General features: G+C 38.7%; 1 long non-coding RNA gene across 1 annotated transcript; it reads right to left on the reverse strand.

The window, feature by feature from the left end:
* Positions 1 to 8: 8 nt before the first annotated feature.
* Positions 9 to 13,425, reverse strand: LOC107215767. The gene is made up of 4 exons (XR_001525240.1): positions 12,919 to 13,425; positions 4,421 to 4,551; positions 3,887 to 3,980; positions 9 to 3,163 (listed from the first exon to the last, which is right to left on the reverse strand). It is a non-coding gene; the product is annotated as an uncharacterized LOC107215767 (long non-coding RNA).
* Between the last annotated feature and the right edge of the window lie 1,774 nt (positions 13,426 to 15,199).

Genomic DNA, 15,199 nt, shown 5'->3' on the forward strand with positions numbered 1-15,199 from the left:
AGGAGCACATGAGTGATGGACAGGATCCAGGAGAAGCCAACCATGCCAAGCTGCTGCAACCACCCACCAAAACATAGGAACCATCAGTTACTGGGGATTTCTTACTGGGAGGCACCAAAACACTCATTTGCCATGCAGACAGTTTTCTCTACAGCAATGTTCTGCCTGCTGGGGGTTTGATGACTCCTACAAGTCTGCTCCTAAAATCCCACACCAGGTCCAACAATGTGGCAAATTAGAACCACCAGAACAGGCTGTGTGTCCCCTTTGAGTAAAATTTTAAAAGGATGTGGAGCACTGGGGGTGTTATCCTCTATCCTTCCAGTCTGACCTCAGGGGTTTAGGAAGGAACATTGAAAGTGTGAACAGTGCCACACTCAAGATTTTGCCTCTTACAGTCATGGATAAACCTTTGAGAAGCGTTTGGGAATGATAGAATTCACCTCAGGAGCATTGCTGGACCTGTTCCAACATGGAAGAATTAATTAGAGATGTCAGTGTTGGTAGCAGCATTTGCTAGAGTGGCTGTGGCCTGGAGTAACACACAACAATGAAAGACATTGGCCAGGTGTAGTCAGGATCCTGAATTTAAGGAGAACAAACTTCTTGAGTTTTAAGTAACTAGTGGATGGGATTCCTTAGGAATCCACTGCCCTTGGAGAAAAAGGAGGAAAACCAAACCAGCAGTTTTTTAAGGGCAATTTTCTTAAGTGCAAGAGCTCTCAATTCTGACATGTAAAACATTGGTCAACAGAGGCAGAGACCAGCATGGCTCAGGAAGGACTTTTTGCTCAAACTAAGGTGTAAGAAGGAAATACCCAGGTAATGGAACTTAGGGATGTCTGTACTGGGAAGAATATGTCGACACTGCCTGGATGTGGAGAGATGGGGTTAGGAAAGGTATAGCAGAGCTGGAACAGAATTTGGCAAGGAATTTGAGGAATGAGAGCTTTTGCAAAGTACACTGGCCAGAAAACAGGTGTGAAAGAAAAGGTTCCCACCTTGGTTCCCTGTAAATAAGACAGGAAAGCTGGTGACAGCCAACATGGGGAACATGAGTGCTCAATAAATCTGCTTTCCCCTCAGTTTTCAACAGTAATCCATCCTCCCACATTGCTCAAGCCCCTGAAAATCAAGACAGGGGCTGGAGGAGTGAAGTTGATCCCATCACAGGAGAATGTCAGGTTGAGACAGACATGAACACGTACAAACCTGTGGTTCCTGACAAGGTACATCCCGGACTGCAGAGGATAGTTGCAGTGTCCAAGCCACTCTCCATGACACCTGACAAGTTGTGACACACAAGTGATGTCCTTGGGGGCAGGAGAAAGGGAAATGATGCACCCGTTATTAAAAGGAGCAGAAAGGAGATCTATGGGAACCACAAACTTGTCAGACCCAAATTTACACATTTTTTAAGTGCCTCCAGAAGTGATGACTCAGCCACATCCCTGGACAGCCTGTTCCATGCCCTGGACTCACACCACAGTATCTTTTCCGCTTGGAGAAAGATGCACCAGATGTTGTTGTATATGTAAGTGTCCCCTTCCTCTTCTTGGAAACACGAATTCTTTAGATGAAAATGGAATGGTTTTTTTTCCTAAAGATATTTGGAGGCCAGGATTGCCTCCATGTCAAAATACCTCCTTCAAACCACAGTCATAGATGTAGAAGTTGTCACTGACCTGTCTACCCCTGAAATTGCCACATCAGCTTGGTTGCCTTTAAGGGTGCCTTCCCATTAGCTTTGGATTGCCTTGTTAAATCTACTTGGTGAAAGTTTTTGGCTTTTTTTAATTATTACATTTTATATATTTATTTTTTAAGTCTTCTTCTTGCCCTGTTCATTACTGCATTGAGAGACTACAAAGCCTGAAATCATTGCCTTCAAGAAATACTGGCAAAATCACAGCATTTTTTGAACAGCCTACATGAATGTCTGTAATTAATCACATTTTTTGATAGATCTCATAGTTATGAGCACTCTGCAATTATGTGTTTAACAAAAAGAATACTGACAACTTGTATACAGTGACTAATGTGAGACGTTTCCCAGATATTTCATTTTACAGCTGATGTAGCTGATTTGAAAATAAATATTCTTATTCTTCCCATTTCCACCTTTAAAAAAGTTAAAAAATAGATTTGAATAGATTCCCTACTTTTTGAATACTTTTATAGCTATGTGATTCCAAAGAAAATACCAGTATTTCCATTCTTATGAAGTACAGAGCATAGAAAACAGAAAAGGGAAATAAGCTTCGACTTTCCTTTATATTTTTCTCCTTTGTATAATTCTTCCAGAAAAAAAAGTAGCTGTAGGAAATACAATTTCTTTTTCCTGTGTAGTTATAAGGGTGTGAATTAAGATGCAAAATGAAAAATCATCTATTAATAATACCTAAAAGTATTTCTTTTGTCCACAAACTGTATAATATCTTTTACACCATGGAGAGTAAAATGATCCTGTAGTGGAAAGCAGATATTTCCTTAAGTGTCCTGCAATCACGGAATATTTGGACTGTCAATATTATTTGGGGCAGAACTTCCTGTTTTTCATCCTATTTCATGGTGGGAAGAGGAACCCACGATGGAGCAGGGTTGATCCCACGACTTGTGACCTCATGGGAGAGGCCCATGCTGGAGCAGCCTGCTTTTGAGGGGCTGACACCACGGGAAGGGCCCCACAGAGGAGCAGGATGTGTCTGAAGAACTGATCCCATGGGAGAACCACCCAGCAGCAGCCTTTTCCTGAAAGACTGACCCTGTGGGAGGGACCCACATGAGGAACCCATGGAAGGTTCCAGAAGGACTGATCCCATGGAAGTGATCCATGCTGGAGAAATCCATTCCTGGAGGACTCACCCCATGGAAGTAATCCATGCTGGAGAAATCAACTCCTGCAGGACTGACCCCCATGGAAGTGATCCATGCTAGAGGAATCCATTCCAGACAGACTGACCCTGTGGAAGAAGGACCCACATGAGGAGCCCACAGAAGGTTCCAGAAGGACTGACCCCCATGGAAGTGATCCATGCTGGAGAAATCCATTCCTGAAGGACTGACACCATGGAAGTGATCCATGCTGGAGAAATCCATTCCTGGAGGACTCACCCCATGGAACTGATCCATGCTGGAGAAATCAGCTCCTGAAGGACTGACCCTGTGGAGGAAGGACCCACATGAGGAGCCCATGGAAGGTTCCAGAAGGACTGACCCTGTGGAGGAAGTGACCCATGCTGGAGCAGGCTGTTCCTGGGGAGCTGCAGCTCCTGGACAAGGATCACCTTGGAGAGGTTCATGGAGGACAATGTGCCCATGGGAGGGACCCCACAGTGAGCAGTCCAACCCCTGAGGAGGAAGCAGGAGCAGGGACAACGTGGGACTGACTGACCATGACTCCATTCCCTGAAACCCTGCACCACCTGCAAGGTGGAGAGGAAGAGAATTCGGGAGTGGGAAGAAGGGAGGGGTGAGGAAAAGATGTTTTCAGACTCAGGTTTTTTCTCATTACCCTACTCTGATCTGAAGGGTGACAAATTAAACTGGTTTCCCTGAGTACAGTCTGCTCTGCCCAGGACAGCAATTGCTGAGGGAATCTCTCCCTGCCCTTATCTTGACCCTTGAGCCTTTTGTTGTATTTCCTCTCCCTGTCCAGCTGAGTAATGAGAGCAACTTTGGTGGGGACCAGGTATCCACAGGTGTTCAAACCATTACACTTCTCTTCCTTTGCTCACTTCTCTTTCACGACCCAAATCTTTCCTTATTCAGTAAAAATTCATGAAGTGAAACAGGATGACTGAATTTCAAGGACATAATGAAATTAATGAAATTCAAGTGGATATGGTGATTAAATGTTGGACATAATGTCATATATTTCACTTACAGGATTTCCAGTTGTGATTAAGTAGCAATTTACGCAGTTGATTAACACCTTTCCTGAAAGGACTGCAGTTTTTCTGTCATCCAGACCTCTCATCCTGTAAAGGAATCATCAGACTAAGACCTTATTCCAATGTGTAATGTTATTTCCTTGATTTTGATTTTTCTCAAGAAAAAAGAAGTCACAAAGGAATTTTGGAGCAGCTTGTGATTGTGGTTGCTTGGCACATTTAAAACTAAAACTTAAATAGACTAGACAAAACTTTCTACCACATCATTAAGTATAATTTAATATCAGAAAGGGCTGGATTTTCTTCTGAAGTGGGTATGTTCAAGCAATTCTAGCACCATGATTGACCAGCAGTTTCAGTGGAAATTACAGTTAATGACATGGCCTTGAGATTTTTTGGGCTGCTGGAAAAATTTTTCTATTATTTCCAAATCAGAAATACTGAATTCAAGACTCTGGCTTTAGAAATTCCTTTGACATCTCTCACAAAGGTAGGGTTGTCTTTACAGAAATTAAAGTTTCAGTTACCTGTGTAAACCAGCAGGCATTTCTCCAGATGAGTGAAAATCGCTTTTTTTTTCTTTTCTTTCTTTCAAAGAGAGCCTCTAAATTTTGAAAAGAACATTTTTCTTCAGCTGGGAATGATAGTAGTAAAATGACTGAAATAGATAATAAAAATGACAGAGTAGAAATTAATTTTTGCTTCACTTTGCTTTCTCCTTTTAAACTTCTGTTATTCCTGTCAATATGTACATGAGTTAACTACATAAATGTTTATAAGATGTGTTGATACTGCTCTTCACCTCATAGATCCATCCAAATACTTAATTAATTGACTCTGATAAAGTGTTATAAATCAACTGTATCATCAGCACAGACTCAAATACGTGGCACAAACATTACCAAACCTGTAATTGAAATTGAAAACACAAATTATTGTCTTTCAATATGCTTGGTCATAAAGTAATAGGGTCAATTGACCTTCTTCTGGGGTCCCAGAAGTGATTATCAATATTTTATTATCCTGAATTATCTCCTCAGAGGTTTTGTACAGCACTACAGACTGCACACCTTTTTTTTTTTCCTTTTTTATTTTTTCCTAAAGCAGTCAGTTTTCACTCAATTTGTGAACTCTGGAAATCACAGGACCTGTTTTAATTTAAATCTCTGTCCTCTGGTCTTAGGTGGCGTTGCCACAGCTGTCTCAGCGCAATTCCCAACATTTCCAATTCCCAATTTCCAGGCTTTCCTGCTGTCTGCTGTGGTGTCAAACACCCTTGGTGCAAAGCTGGCTGAAAGATATGCCTTAATGGGCTTAATTTTCAAATCTAGATAACTACAGAGAAGTCACTGCTCCCTAAGGACCCACAGATCCTGATAAAATGGCTTGCTGTAAGATAACTTCAGTTCATAATTTCCTCCCATGAATCAAACCAAATTCTTTCTTTTTCTTTGGAAAATAAAAAATTGATTTTGTTTTCAAGAATACTCCATGTTAGCAGGAGAAATAAAATGCCTGAAATGTTTGCATGTAGCTGTTACTTTATCATTATGGAAACATGTTTTCTGGGAAGAGAGAATATGTGCTGTCTTTTAAATAAATTCCTTAAGTAAAGTTCTTTTTTTTCTCCTTTTGTCTCATTTTTTTTATTTTTAGAGGCTGTAATTTCTGTCAACTCTGTGATCTTGTGAGCCCAGCAAGTCAGGCCACTACAATGCCATTATCTTATTAGCTAAAGTGTTGAAAATGTTGCACTTTTTTCCCTTTGTTTGGTTTTATTTCAGAGCCTTCATTAGCCAAAACCCAAAAAAATTATGACTTTGAATTATATGAGTATTGCAACCCCTATTCCCATTTCAAGCATAATAGCCATACATAAGTTTTTGAGACATTAAAAACCCATAAATTGTAAATGTTTAGGTGGCAGCCTTAACACAATGCCTTTACTAACAAAAAAGACTTAGAGCTAAAAGTATTCAAAATCTAGAAATAAACAGGATGAACTAAAACTCTGTTTTATGGAGGAAGACATTATGTCAAACATCTGTCTGCACATTTTCTAGGCATCCATTTTATGAATCATATAATGGATACTTTATTATCATATCCATAGGGTTTTTTAAGTTTTGGTGGGGTACTTTCTGAAAGTAGTAAAATTAAGTTCTGGTAGATTGCTGCAAAGTTGTTCACAGTGTGTTTTGGTTTGGTTTGGAGTTTTTTAATTGCTTGTTCGGGGGGGGTGGTTTGTGTGGTTTTTTGTTTGTTTTTATGAAGATCAGAGGCTAATCTTGATTTACAGTCCATGACAAGGGTCAGTAAAACATTTCTATCTGCATGCAGAGGAGGGGCAAGGTGCAACGGGGAAAAGAGATGCAGAGGAACTTCCATCTGGACAAGAAGAAAAACAACTTTACTGGAAAGGTGTCAGGCAACTGAAACAGGCTGCCCAGGGAGGCTCTGGCTTTTTCCCTCTCTGGAAATATTCAGAACCTTCCTGGATATGATCCTGTACATCCTGCTCTAGGTGAACCTCCTTGACCAAGGACAAGGTGATCTCCAGAGGTCCCTTCCAACCCCAGACATTTTGGGATTCTGTGATTAAATACCACACCACGTTTGAACAGAACCCAGAAACCAAGAACAGAATAAAGATCAAAATGAGTACTTCATGTTGAAATATTAAAAATTAAAATCAAATTAAATTGCCATGAATTGTATTGATACTGTATTAGAATCACAATCCTTCTTTAATCACTTGGATTTCATGGCAGACAGACTTTTCATGAAACATTTATTTTCAAATTCCAATAATCTATTTTTTTTTAAGCTGATCTCAAATATTTCTCAAAATGTTTTAAATAGGCTGGAGTTAGTCTAAAGAACAGTGTAGTAAACCCATCCTGTTATTTAACAGCCATAGGAAGGCAACATTCCTCTTGTCCATGTCTGTAAAAAGAAGCAGAATACCACACAGTGTTTCTTGCTGAGGATTCACAAGTGTCATATAGAGAGAGCTGGAAATCTTTGCCTTGTGCTCTTTTTACAGATTGTTACTGACCTGTAGTAAAAAGAAGTGATGTCTGTGAAACAGACTAAACAGGTTTTTTTTTTCCATTGTCTTCCACACTACGAGTCACATCCCCATCATGTACATAGACCCCCCACTCCAATCAACCTCTAAACTCTTTTATTTTAGCATTCAAATGTTACTTATACATACTGCTGATAGGAATCTGACACTTAATTGAATGGACTAGAAGAATTTTTCAAATAAGGAGACAACAAATTAATAATCTGCTATTTTTCCATAATACTATTTTGTGTTTAAGAAAAAGAGGGCATTGTAATAGAAAAATCTTATCATCCACATGGTCTCTAATATGTTAAAGATCAAATACTGATCTGAAAATTATTTGCTTAGGAAGCAGCAAACCTAGAATCAATCTTTTAATTTCTTCCCAGGAAGAAGTATTTGCCTAGAGAAGTGTGAGGTAAATTTCTTTCCCTTGCAGTGATGCTTATAAAATTTTATGTTGCTCCTTATCTTCCAGATAATGACATGAAAATTTTCTACTTACATAAAAAAAAATTTTAAAAAAATATGCCACATAAGACAACAAAGATTGGAAAGCATTAGAGGTGTTATTTGCTCAGGCTGGATCAGGTGTGATAGGGAGCTGAGAATGTTTTATATTACATTTTTATCTGTCATGGTTTAAAGTGCTTTGTGAAATAAAATTTATAATTTCTACCCATAAAGAAATACATTGTGTAGAATGATGCCTTCAGAAGAAATGAAAGGCAGTTTCCAATTAAGACTAAGTGCCACCAAAGATCTCCCCAGAGATCTCCCCAGAAATGTTCTCTTTCTCTTATTGAGGCACTGCAGATGTTCTGCCCCAGCTGAGGGAAGAGTGAAAAATTTAGATAATGTCCAATATTGCTGCTATACTATTATTATTATTATTATTATTATTATTATTATTATTATTATTATTATTATTATTATTATTATTATTATTACTGTTACAGCTAAGGGCTAACATTGCCTTCCTATTACATGAATTTCCAATGGAGAATTAGTAAATGTTTTAAGAGTCTTCTCTTAAGAAAGAAGAGAATAGGGAGAGCAAAAAAAAATTATCATAAGCGAAGAGATTTTGTCTCAAGAGGACTTTTAAATGTTAAAAGTGGCTGGTATTGCTTTTGAAGTGGATAAATGCAGCACTGTATTTCCAACTTCATGGTTCATATTATCTCCAAATCCTGGCAAAGGGCAAAAATTCGAAATGAAAGGTCACCAGAGAACCTCTGGGAATACAATATTTACATTTATGAAATGGGTATTATGCCTGCTCTGCAGTGGACACCAAATTATTTTTGCAATATCTCCTGAAACAATTCTCTTTCAAAAGAACTGCAGGTGCTTCAGCCTCAATCTGAAAACATCTGCTCTCTACACTAAGCTACTCAAAATGCTGTATTTTCTCATCAGAAACCCAAAGTGATCACAAATTGGCTTCAAAATTGCCTCCTTCACTTCAGATCCTTGGTGATACATCATTTACAACAAAACCCTTGGCTTGAGAAATGCAAACCCTCATTTAGATCAACCACACTGACAAACAAACAAGATTATATCTGTTGGTATTTGCTCAGTTATTCAAAGCAGGACTTTGGCCAGTCATTTTATGGGACAAAAAAACTAAACAAAAAATCAAACAACAAAAAGATTTCCCTGTCCATGCCTCTCTACCCCATAGCATTGATACATTCCAGCTATTCCAGACATCTCTAGTTTGGTCCAAATGGCTTTGGAGTGTTCTTTCTGAACCCAAACATTTTTTATGATGCCTGTAAAGACAACTGTTATAGTTGTAGATTAGAGTTTGGTTGAAAGAGGTTCTACATTGCATGTTTTCTTTTGTGCATTGATTTTTCACTTTCTTTATTCAAGCTTCTGTGGTAACCAGTCATCAGCTGCTGCTAAATTATTATTTTCTCCAAAGTCAGACTATAAAGGGTGTCCCAATCTCTCTGGGACTCTGATCCCAGCAGTGCCATAATTATGGTTTGCCCAGATTTTGCTTTTTCTAGCAGAGATGGTGTTGATTTTTTGGCCACAGCCTAGAAAAACTCTTTGAGGGCGATTCCCCTCAGCCCATGCCAGGCAGGGTAGCTCTGATCTGGAAAAGCAGAGTGCAGACAGAGCCAAAACCATTGCTGGGTGTCAGAGCTGACCAAAACAAACCCAGGAATTTCTGCTGCAAGGAAATGTGAGTTTTGCAATTCTGCTGTTTGATGGCAGTCAAGCATTCCCAGACACCTGACTGTCCAGATGGAGATTTTGGAATGTGGATAATCCTTATAAATTAACTGGAGGGGAAGCAGGGATGAGAGCAGAGACGAGAGATGGATGAAAACCTCCTACTGTCTTTAATAGCCAGGGAAATAAAACTTTAAATTTCTGAATGAAGTATTTAAAAAACCAAAGTAGCAGAGAACATGAGTGTACTTAACTTTCATGAATATAACAAGTGAAAAGGGTGGTGGAAACAGGGAAATGAAGTGGTGTTTTCAGGGGAATGTTAATCACATCCTAGTGAAGGGAATTTACAAATTTAAATTTATTCTTGCCTCAGCATACAAGTCTGAAGTTAAATGCCACTTTATCTAATACTGGTCATACAGTGTCACGTTAACACACAGCTCACTGTTTTTTTATTTTGTTCTAACTTTCTTTCATATTTTCTTACTTTGAGTTTCATCTATTCTGTGAACTCTTAAGAATCCATGCATTAACCCAAAGTCTTTCTACAAGTCTGGGAAAAACAGAGGCCATGTGGTGCTTTGAAAGGCAAGACCACTTCCAGATGAAAACTTTTCTCTGATTGGAAATTAGATATTCAAGAGTTATGACTAGTATTGGACTATTAGTTCAGGTAAATATATCTAAGTATATAAATATATACATGTATATATGAAAGATGACTTGCTTTAAAGCATAGTTTTTTTCTACATTTTATTTTCATAATAAAAAGAAGAAAAATCTTTTAAAAATTAAAACCACAAAAAATTACTTTCTGAGGGGGTTTCAATCACTTTTTAAAATTTATTCCACCATCTTGCCCACATTTTTAACTAACTTTATGCAGACTTTAACTGAAAAGGACCACAAAATGCAGTAAAAACCTTTTCCATGAATTTTGAGAAGACTTCACTTGGTTCTACATAGAAACTTCTTCAGACCTGCTTCTCTAAGAATGTCCAGTCTCCTCTCCTGCAGCTGTAAGATAAGAGCTGGACATGTTTAGGTCTGTGTTGGTGATGCTGACAAAACAGATCAATTTGGGATGAGAAAAGTGTAAAAAACATGAGCACTGTTGGGGGCTGATAGCCAAACTGAAACCATTTACAGCTCTCCACAAACACGGCTGCTAAGACACATGATCTGTGTGTCCAGGGTCAGCTGATGAATTTTTTTGTTGGGAAACATCCCAAAATCAGCATTCAATAAGGACTGAGTGGTGACCTTTCTTTGAATTATTTTTTTAATGTTTTGGGGATTTTTTGGATACATAAAGACCACCAAATCCATGAATGCAATTGAATGACAGCGACTCATTTTCAGATCAGTATTTATATCCCAATTAGCATTTTTAAGTAACAGGAAAAACATGATTTTGTTTACCCACTCCATTACCCTCTCCACAGGCACTGCTGGCAGATGCCAGAATGAGGACATTTAGGTATTAGGTACATTTTTCTTCCAGAAGTCAATGAAGTTACTTTCCCAACCCATATCCACTTCTTTCATCCACAATGTATTGTTTCAAGGTGATGAACTGTGTACTACTTTAAACATCTCCTTTTTGTGTGCATTTAAAAATGTCTATACCTGCTTCCATTTTATAACAATTTTCTAATTAAATAACAAACTGAATTGCAGTTTTCTAAAATTTTTTTTTTTTTTTTCCCCAAAAAATGTTCTGGATTCCTTACTTTCACATAATGACTTTGTAGGATTAAATTTATATTTCAGACTTTCAGTCTCTTTTACTCTGTAGTGGAACTTTAAAACTTTAATTTACATCGTTGGATTTTTGAAACACCAGAGTCTTTATTAGTTGTGTTGTTGAGTTGTTTTTCTCCTTTCCCTTATGATAAATTCTTCAAACCCAAGTTTAAATTATTATAGTTTCAATATATATATAATCATATAATTATATATATAATATTACATATAATTAATATTTAATATAATATATTATATATATCATATATAATATATATCATATTATATGTAATAAAATTATTATAATTAGTCCCTACCACGTTTTTTGCTTCTGACTGTCATGGTTTAACCCCAATGACCAGACAAGAGCCATGCAGCCATTCTGTGTTCTTAGAATTCCCTAAAAATTCTGTTCTTAGCATTTATTGTTAGATTTTATGTGATCAAAGTAATACAAAGAAGTATTTCCCTGCTTACTCTGATACTTACATATGACACTTAAAACACCAGCTAAAATAGAAACACCCAGTGCCACAACCCATCCAATTCACCTTCAACTCAGAAATGAAAAAAGAAATTAAATAAGAGGCCATTTTGAGTGAATGGCGAAAATTTGTGTCTCCCTTTCACCATTTGAGAAACACTGTGCATGGTTTTAGAATTCTGGAATCATTTATGCATTCCTTATGTTTCATCCTCCATGATTCCTGTAAGCATGTATAATAAATGTTTAGAATCATTTTTCTTTAGGGAAAAAAAAAACAAAACACAAATCCATGTTTCTGGTGATACCATACTAACTATGCATACTCTATTCCTGCCAGTTCCCTGTAACAATATTAGAATCAAACTCTTGAGCTAAATCCTACCAAAGATGATAAGCTATACACATAAAATCCCCTCAGTAAGTTTCTTTAATCAGATTTTAGATTATCATTCCTCATCTGAATTAAAATGTGATTATTGTAAATAATGTCTCCCTTTCCTTTCTGAGAAAAGCAGAGTATTTAAAATTTGATTCAAACAGAGTGAAAACAACTGTGGATGCAAAAGCTGCTGTTTAGAGGAGGCAGAACCATTTTAGATGCACAGTGAATATCACCAATAAAAATAACAACAGTGCTGATTTGACAACTCTTCTTTGACCAACCTGATAACAAAATATTATAAACTGGTAGTTGGGTTTGTTATAAGAGGGGAAATCTTTATTCACACCAAGATGTTATTTTCAGTATGTTTATTTTTGTTTTGTTTAAGTTTTTCTAGCTGTTTATTGTATTTCATTGTATTCCATTCCATGCCCACTTTTCAATGGGTATAGTGAAAGAAGTGTTAAGAACTGCATTTTATAATGTTTCTAGCAGTTATTCTAAGTATCTAGGGAAGAAGGACTGTAAGAAGTACTGGTGAGATATATTTTAATTTTGTCCTGCTCTCAATGACAACTGGGCTACTCATGGAAGCAGAAATTCCCTGTATTGTATGTATTCCCTGTATGTGTAATATACGCATATATGTAATTCCTCCTGCAGATTATTTAAGTGCAGGGGTGCTCTATATGGTAATGACACCATTGCTAATTTTGTCCTGGTGAGAGGGAAGGTGTAGTAGGACCCAACATTTATTTCAGATTAGATATATGCCATCATCTTCAAAAGGGAAAATAAACACTCCAATGTGAGCATATGTGCACATAACAAGAATTTATATGAATACCTAAAGGCTAAAATATTAGTCCAATACCTCTTACCTTTAACATGAAACAAAACCTTGCAGGAAAAATTTAAACTGCCTCACATGGAAACAAGGAAATTCAGCCCATGCTGCAACAACATTTTTCACGCTTCAAATAAGGTCAGTTTAAAAAAATTCTCCTTTAGCATCAGGTTACCCTCTATTTATTGCTTTTCATATTAATGTTGCTGGTATTGATATATAATTAAAAGTGTCTTGCTTCAATTTTGACTAAAAACGTAACCCTCGCTTTCCTTCTTAAAGGTTAATACTCACATTTTTCTTGATTGTTTTGCTCTAAAAGTTCACTTCAATAAAACCTGTGAAGTGTAGCCTGGTCCTTTTCTTCCTCTTTTTTTCCTTTTTCCCCGGGGCAAAGGAAAATATTTTACTCCTGTACTAAATTGTATTGAACGCGGATGTATCAAATGTTTCAGTGAAGGTAATGTCAAGCAATGTTCCTCTGTTGATGTATTCAGTGAAATCCATTGACGTGACAGGTATTTCACGGTGACCAACCCTCCTGGAGCGTCTGACAAAGTTTTTCTGTGGGGAGGGACTGGGGGTGCTGCTGGGGGCCAAGGTGGCCGTGAGCTGACCAAGTGTCCTGGGGCCAGCAGGGAGCCTGGGGCAGAGAGCGGGCAGAGGTCAGGGAGGAGATCCTGCCCCTGTCAAAAACGGGGCCCGGACTCTCGTGAGACGGTAAAAACAAGAAGCCAAACCCTTTATTTGATGACAAAAGAAATACACCAATAGAACTGGGAGCCAGGCTAGCCTGAAGTCTGCAGGCACAACCCAAGGAGGACGAACCCTCCAGTCCTGGTCTGCAGTCTGTTTTAATGTCTGCTCTGCACACGATTGGTCCATTTTTCAATCCGCTCCCCCATTGGTCCATATTCGGGGGTTCTCATTGGCCCTTACCGTCGTGCATTCTGGACCAATCATTCTCTCAGGGCGTTGAATGATTGGTCCTTCCTTCCACCAATAGTTGTCCTTGATGTGACATTTGATGACTATTGATGATCATTCTCCAGGAGCCTGTCTTCCAGAATGTTCTTTGCTTTACTTGGACCGTTGCCATCCTTCCTCCCGGATCCCAAACATCCCAATCACAACATCACATTCAACTCCCAACTTAACACTATTAATTAACTTAACTGATTAAAATATTTCTCTTAGAACACTCATAACACCCCTCTGCCCCGGCCAGCTGAGGCTCCTCTGCAGCGCTGCCTCCAGCCCCGGGCTCCTCAGGCCAGGAGAGCCCAGGAGCTGCCGCACAGGGCCCAGGGGAGGCCGCACACAGCATTTGGGCTCTGCAGCAGCTCCGGGCCGGCCAGAGGCTGCGGGAGCCGGGCCCGGCCAGGCCGGAGAAGGGAAGGCCCAGAGGGGATCCCGTGGATCCACACAAACATCTCCGAGGGCTGCCAGAGGACGGGGCCGGGCTCTGCCGGGCGCTGCCGAGAATAAAATAAAGGGCAGCGAGCGGCAGCCCGGCAGGAGGAAGAACTTGTGTCCATGGAGGGGCAGAGGCCTGGAACAGCTGCTCAGGGAGGGCCTGGAGTGTCCCTGTGTGGAGCCATGGCAGCCCCAGCTGGGCACGGCCTGGCCTGAGGGAGCTCCACAGGAACCTTCCAAAAACAAACTATTCTGGGATTCCTTGAGGTTGATATGTGGCTTCTGCCTGTGCCCAAAGGCAGGAGATTCTTAAGCAAAGCTTTATTGTCTGTATAAAGTTTATCACCCTTCATTCAGGACCAAATTGAATCTGGATTCCTGTAGTGTATACGAAAAGCCAAGCAATGCACAGGGTCTTAACCTGATGCTATGAGAGATCCTCTGGAGGGTTGCCCTTTTAATGTACTTAAATTATTACTTTAAATGCTAATAATTATTTATTTGCTTGGAAATCGAAGCCTCTTGGACATGGCTCTTTATGTTCAGTAATATTTCTCAACGTACCGCAAGCACAAAAATACCAAAGCCCTGCACTGTGAATTAAATAAACTCTGGTTTTCCAGTGTGTTGCATTTTGTGCATGTACACATGACTCAGACAACTCTCCATGGCTTTGGAAAGGACAGGCTGCTTCAGCAGCACATCAGTTCACTGATCTGGGAAAAATTGCTTTGCTAAATTACCTGCAGAACAAATACAGCCTTTCCAAGCCTAACTTGGCCTTCAGATACACCTTAAACATTCAAATGTCACACAAGAATCCCCACTGAAATTTCATTTTCATTGGAAAAACTAATCAGGAATAAAGAAGCATAGCAGTGCAAGGGTGGATGTTCGGAAAATCCAAATTTAAAATAATTGTGTGTTTCTGGGTTTTGGAGGTTTTTTCCCTATTTATGTTCTTCATCAGCAAAATAAATAAAAAGTTTCACGTGATTGCATCAGGAACAATTATTTGGGTTTTTTTTTTTTACTAATTAAGTATTTTCAAAAATATTTGTTATATATTCTTACATACATTATAGATAAAAAATTAAGAAGTAGGTATTGATGTTGCAAATCTACCCATTGTTCTCTTGTTTATATTCCCTTTCATTCT

This window comes from Parus major, chromosome Z, assembly GCF_001522545.3.
Source record: "Parus major isolate Abel chromosome Z, Parus_major1.1, whole genome shotgun sequence".
NCBI classification, from domain to species: Eukaryota; Metazoa; Chordata; class Aves; order Passeriformes; family Paridae; genus Parus; species Parus major.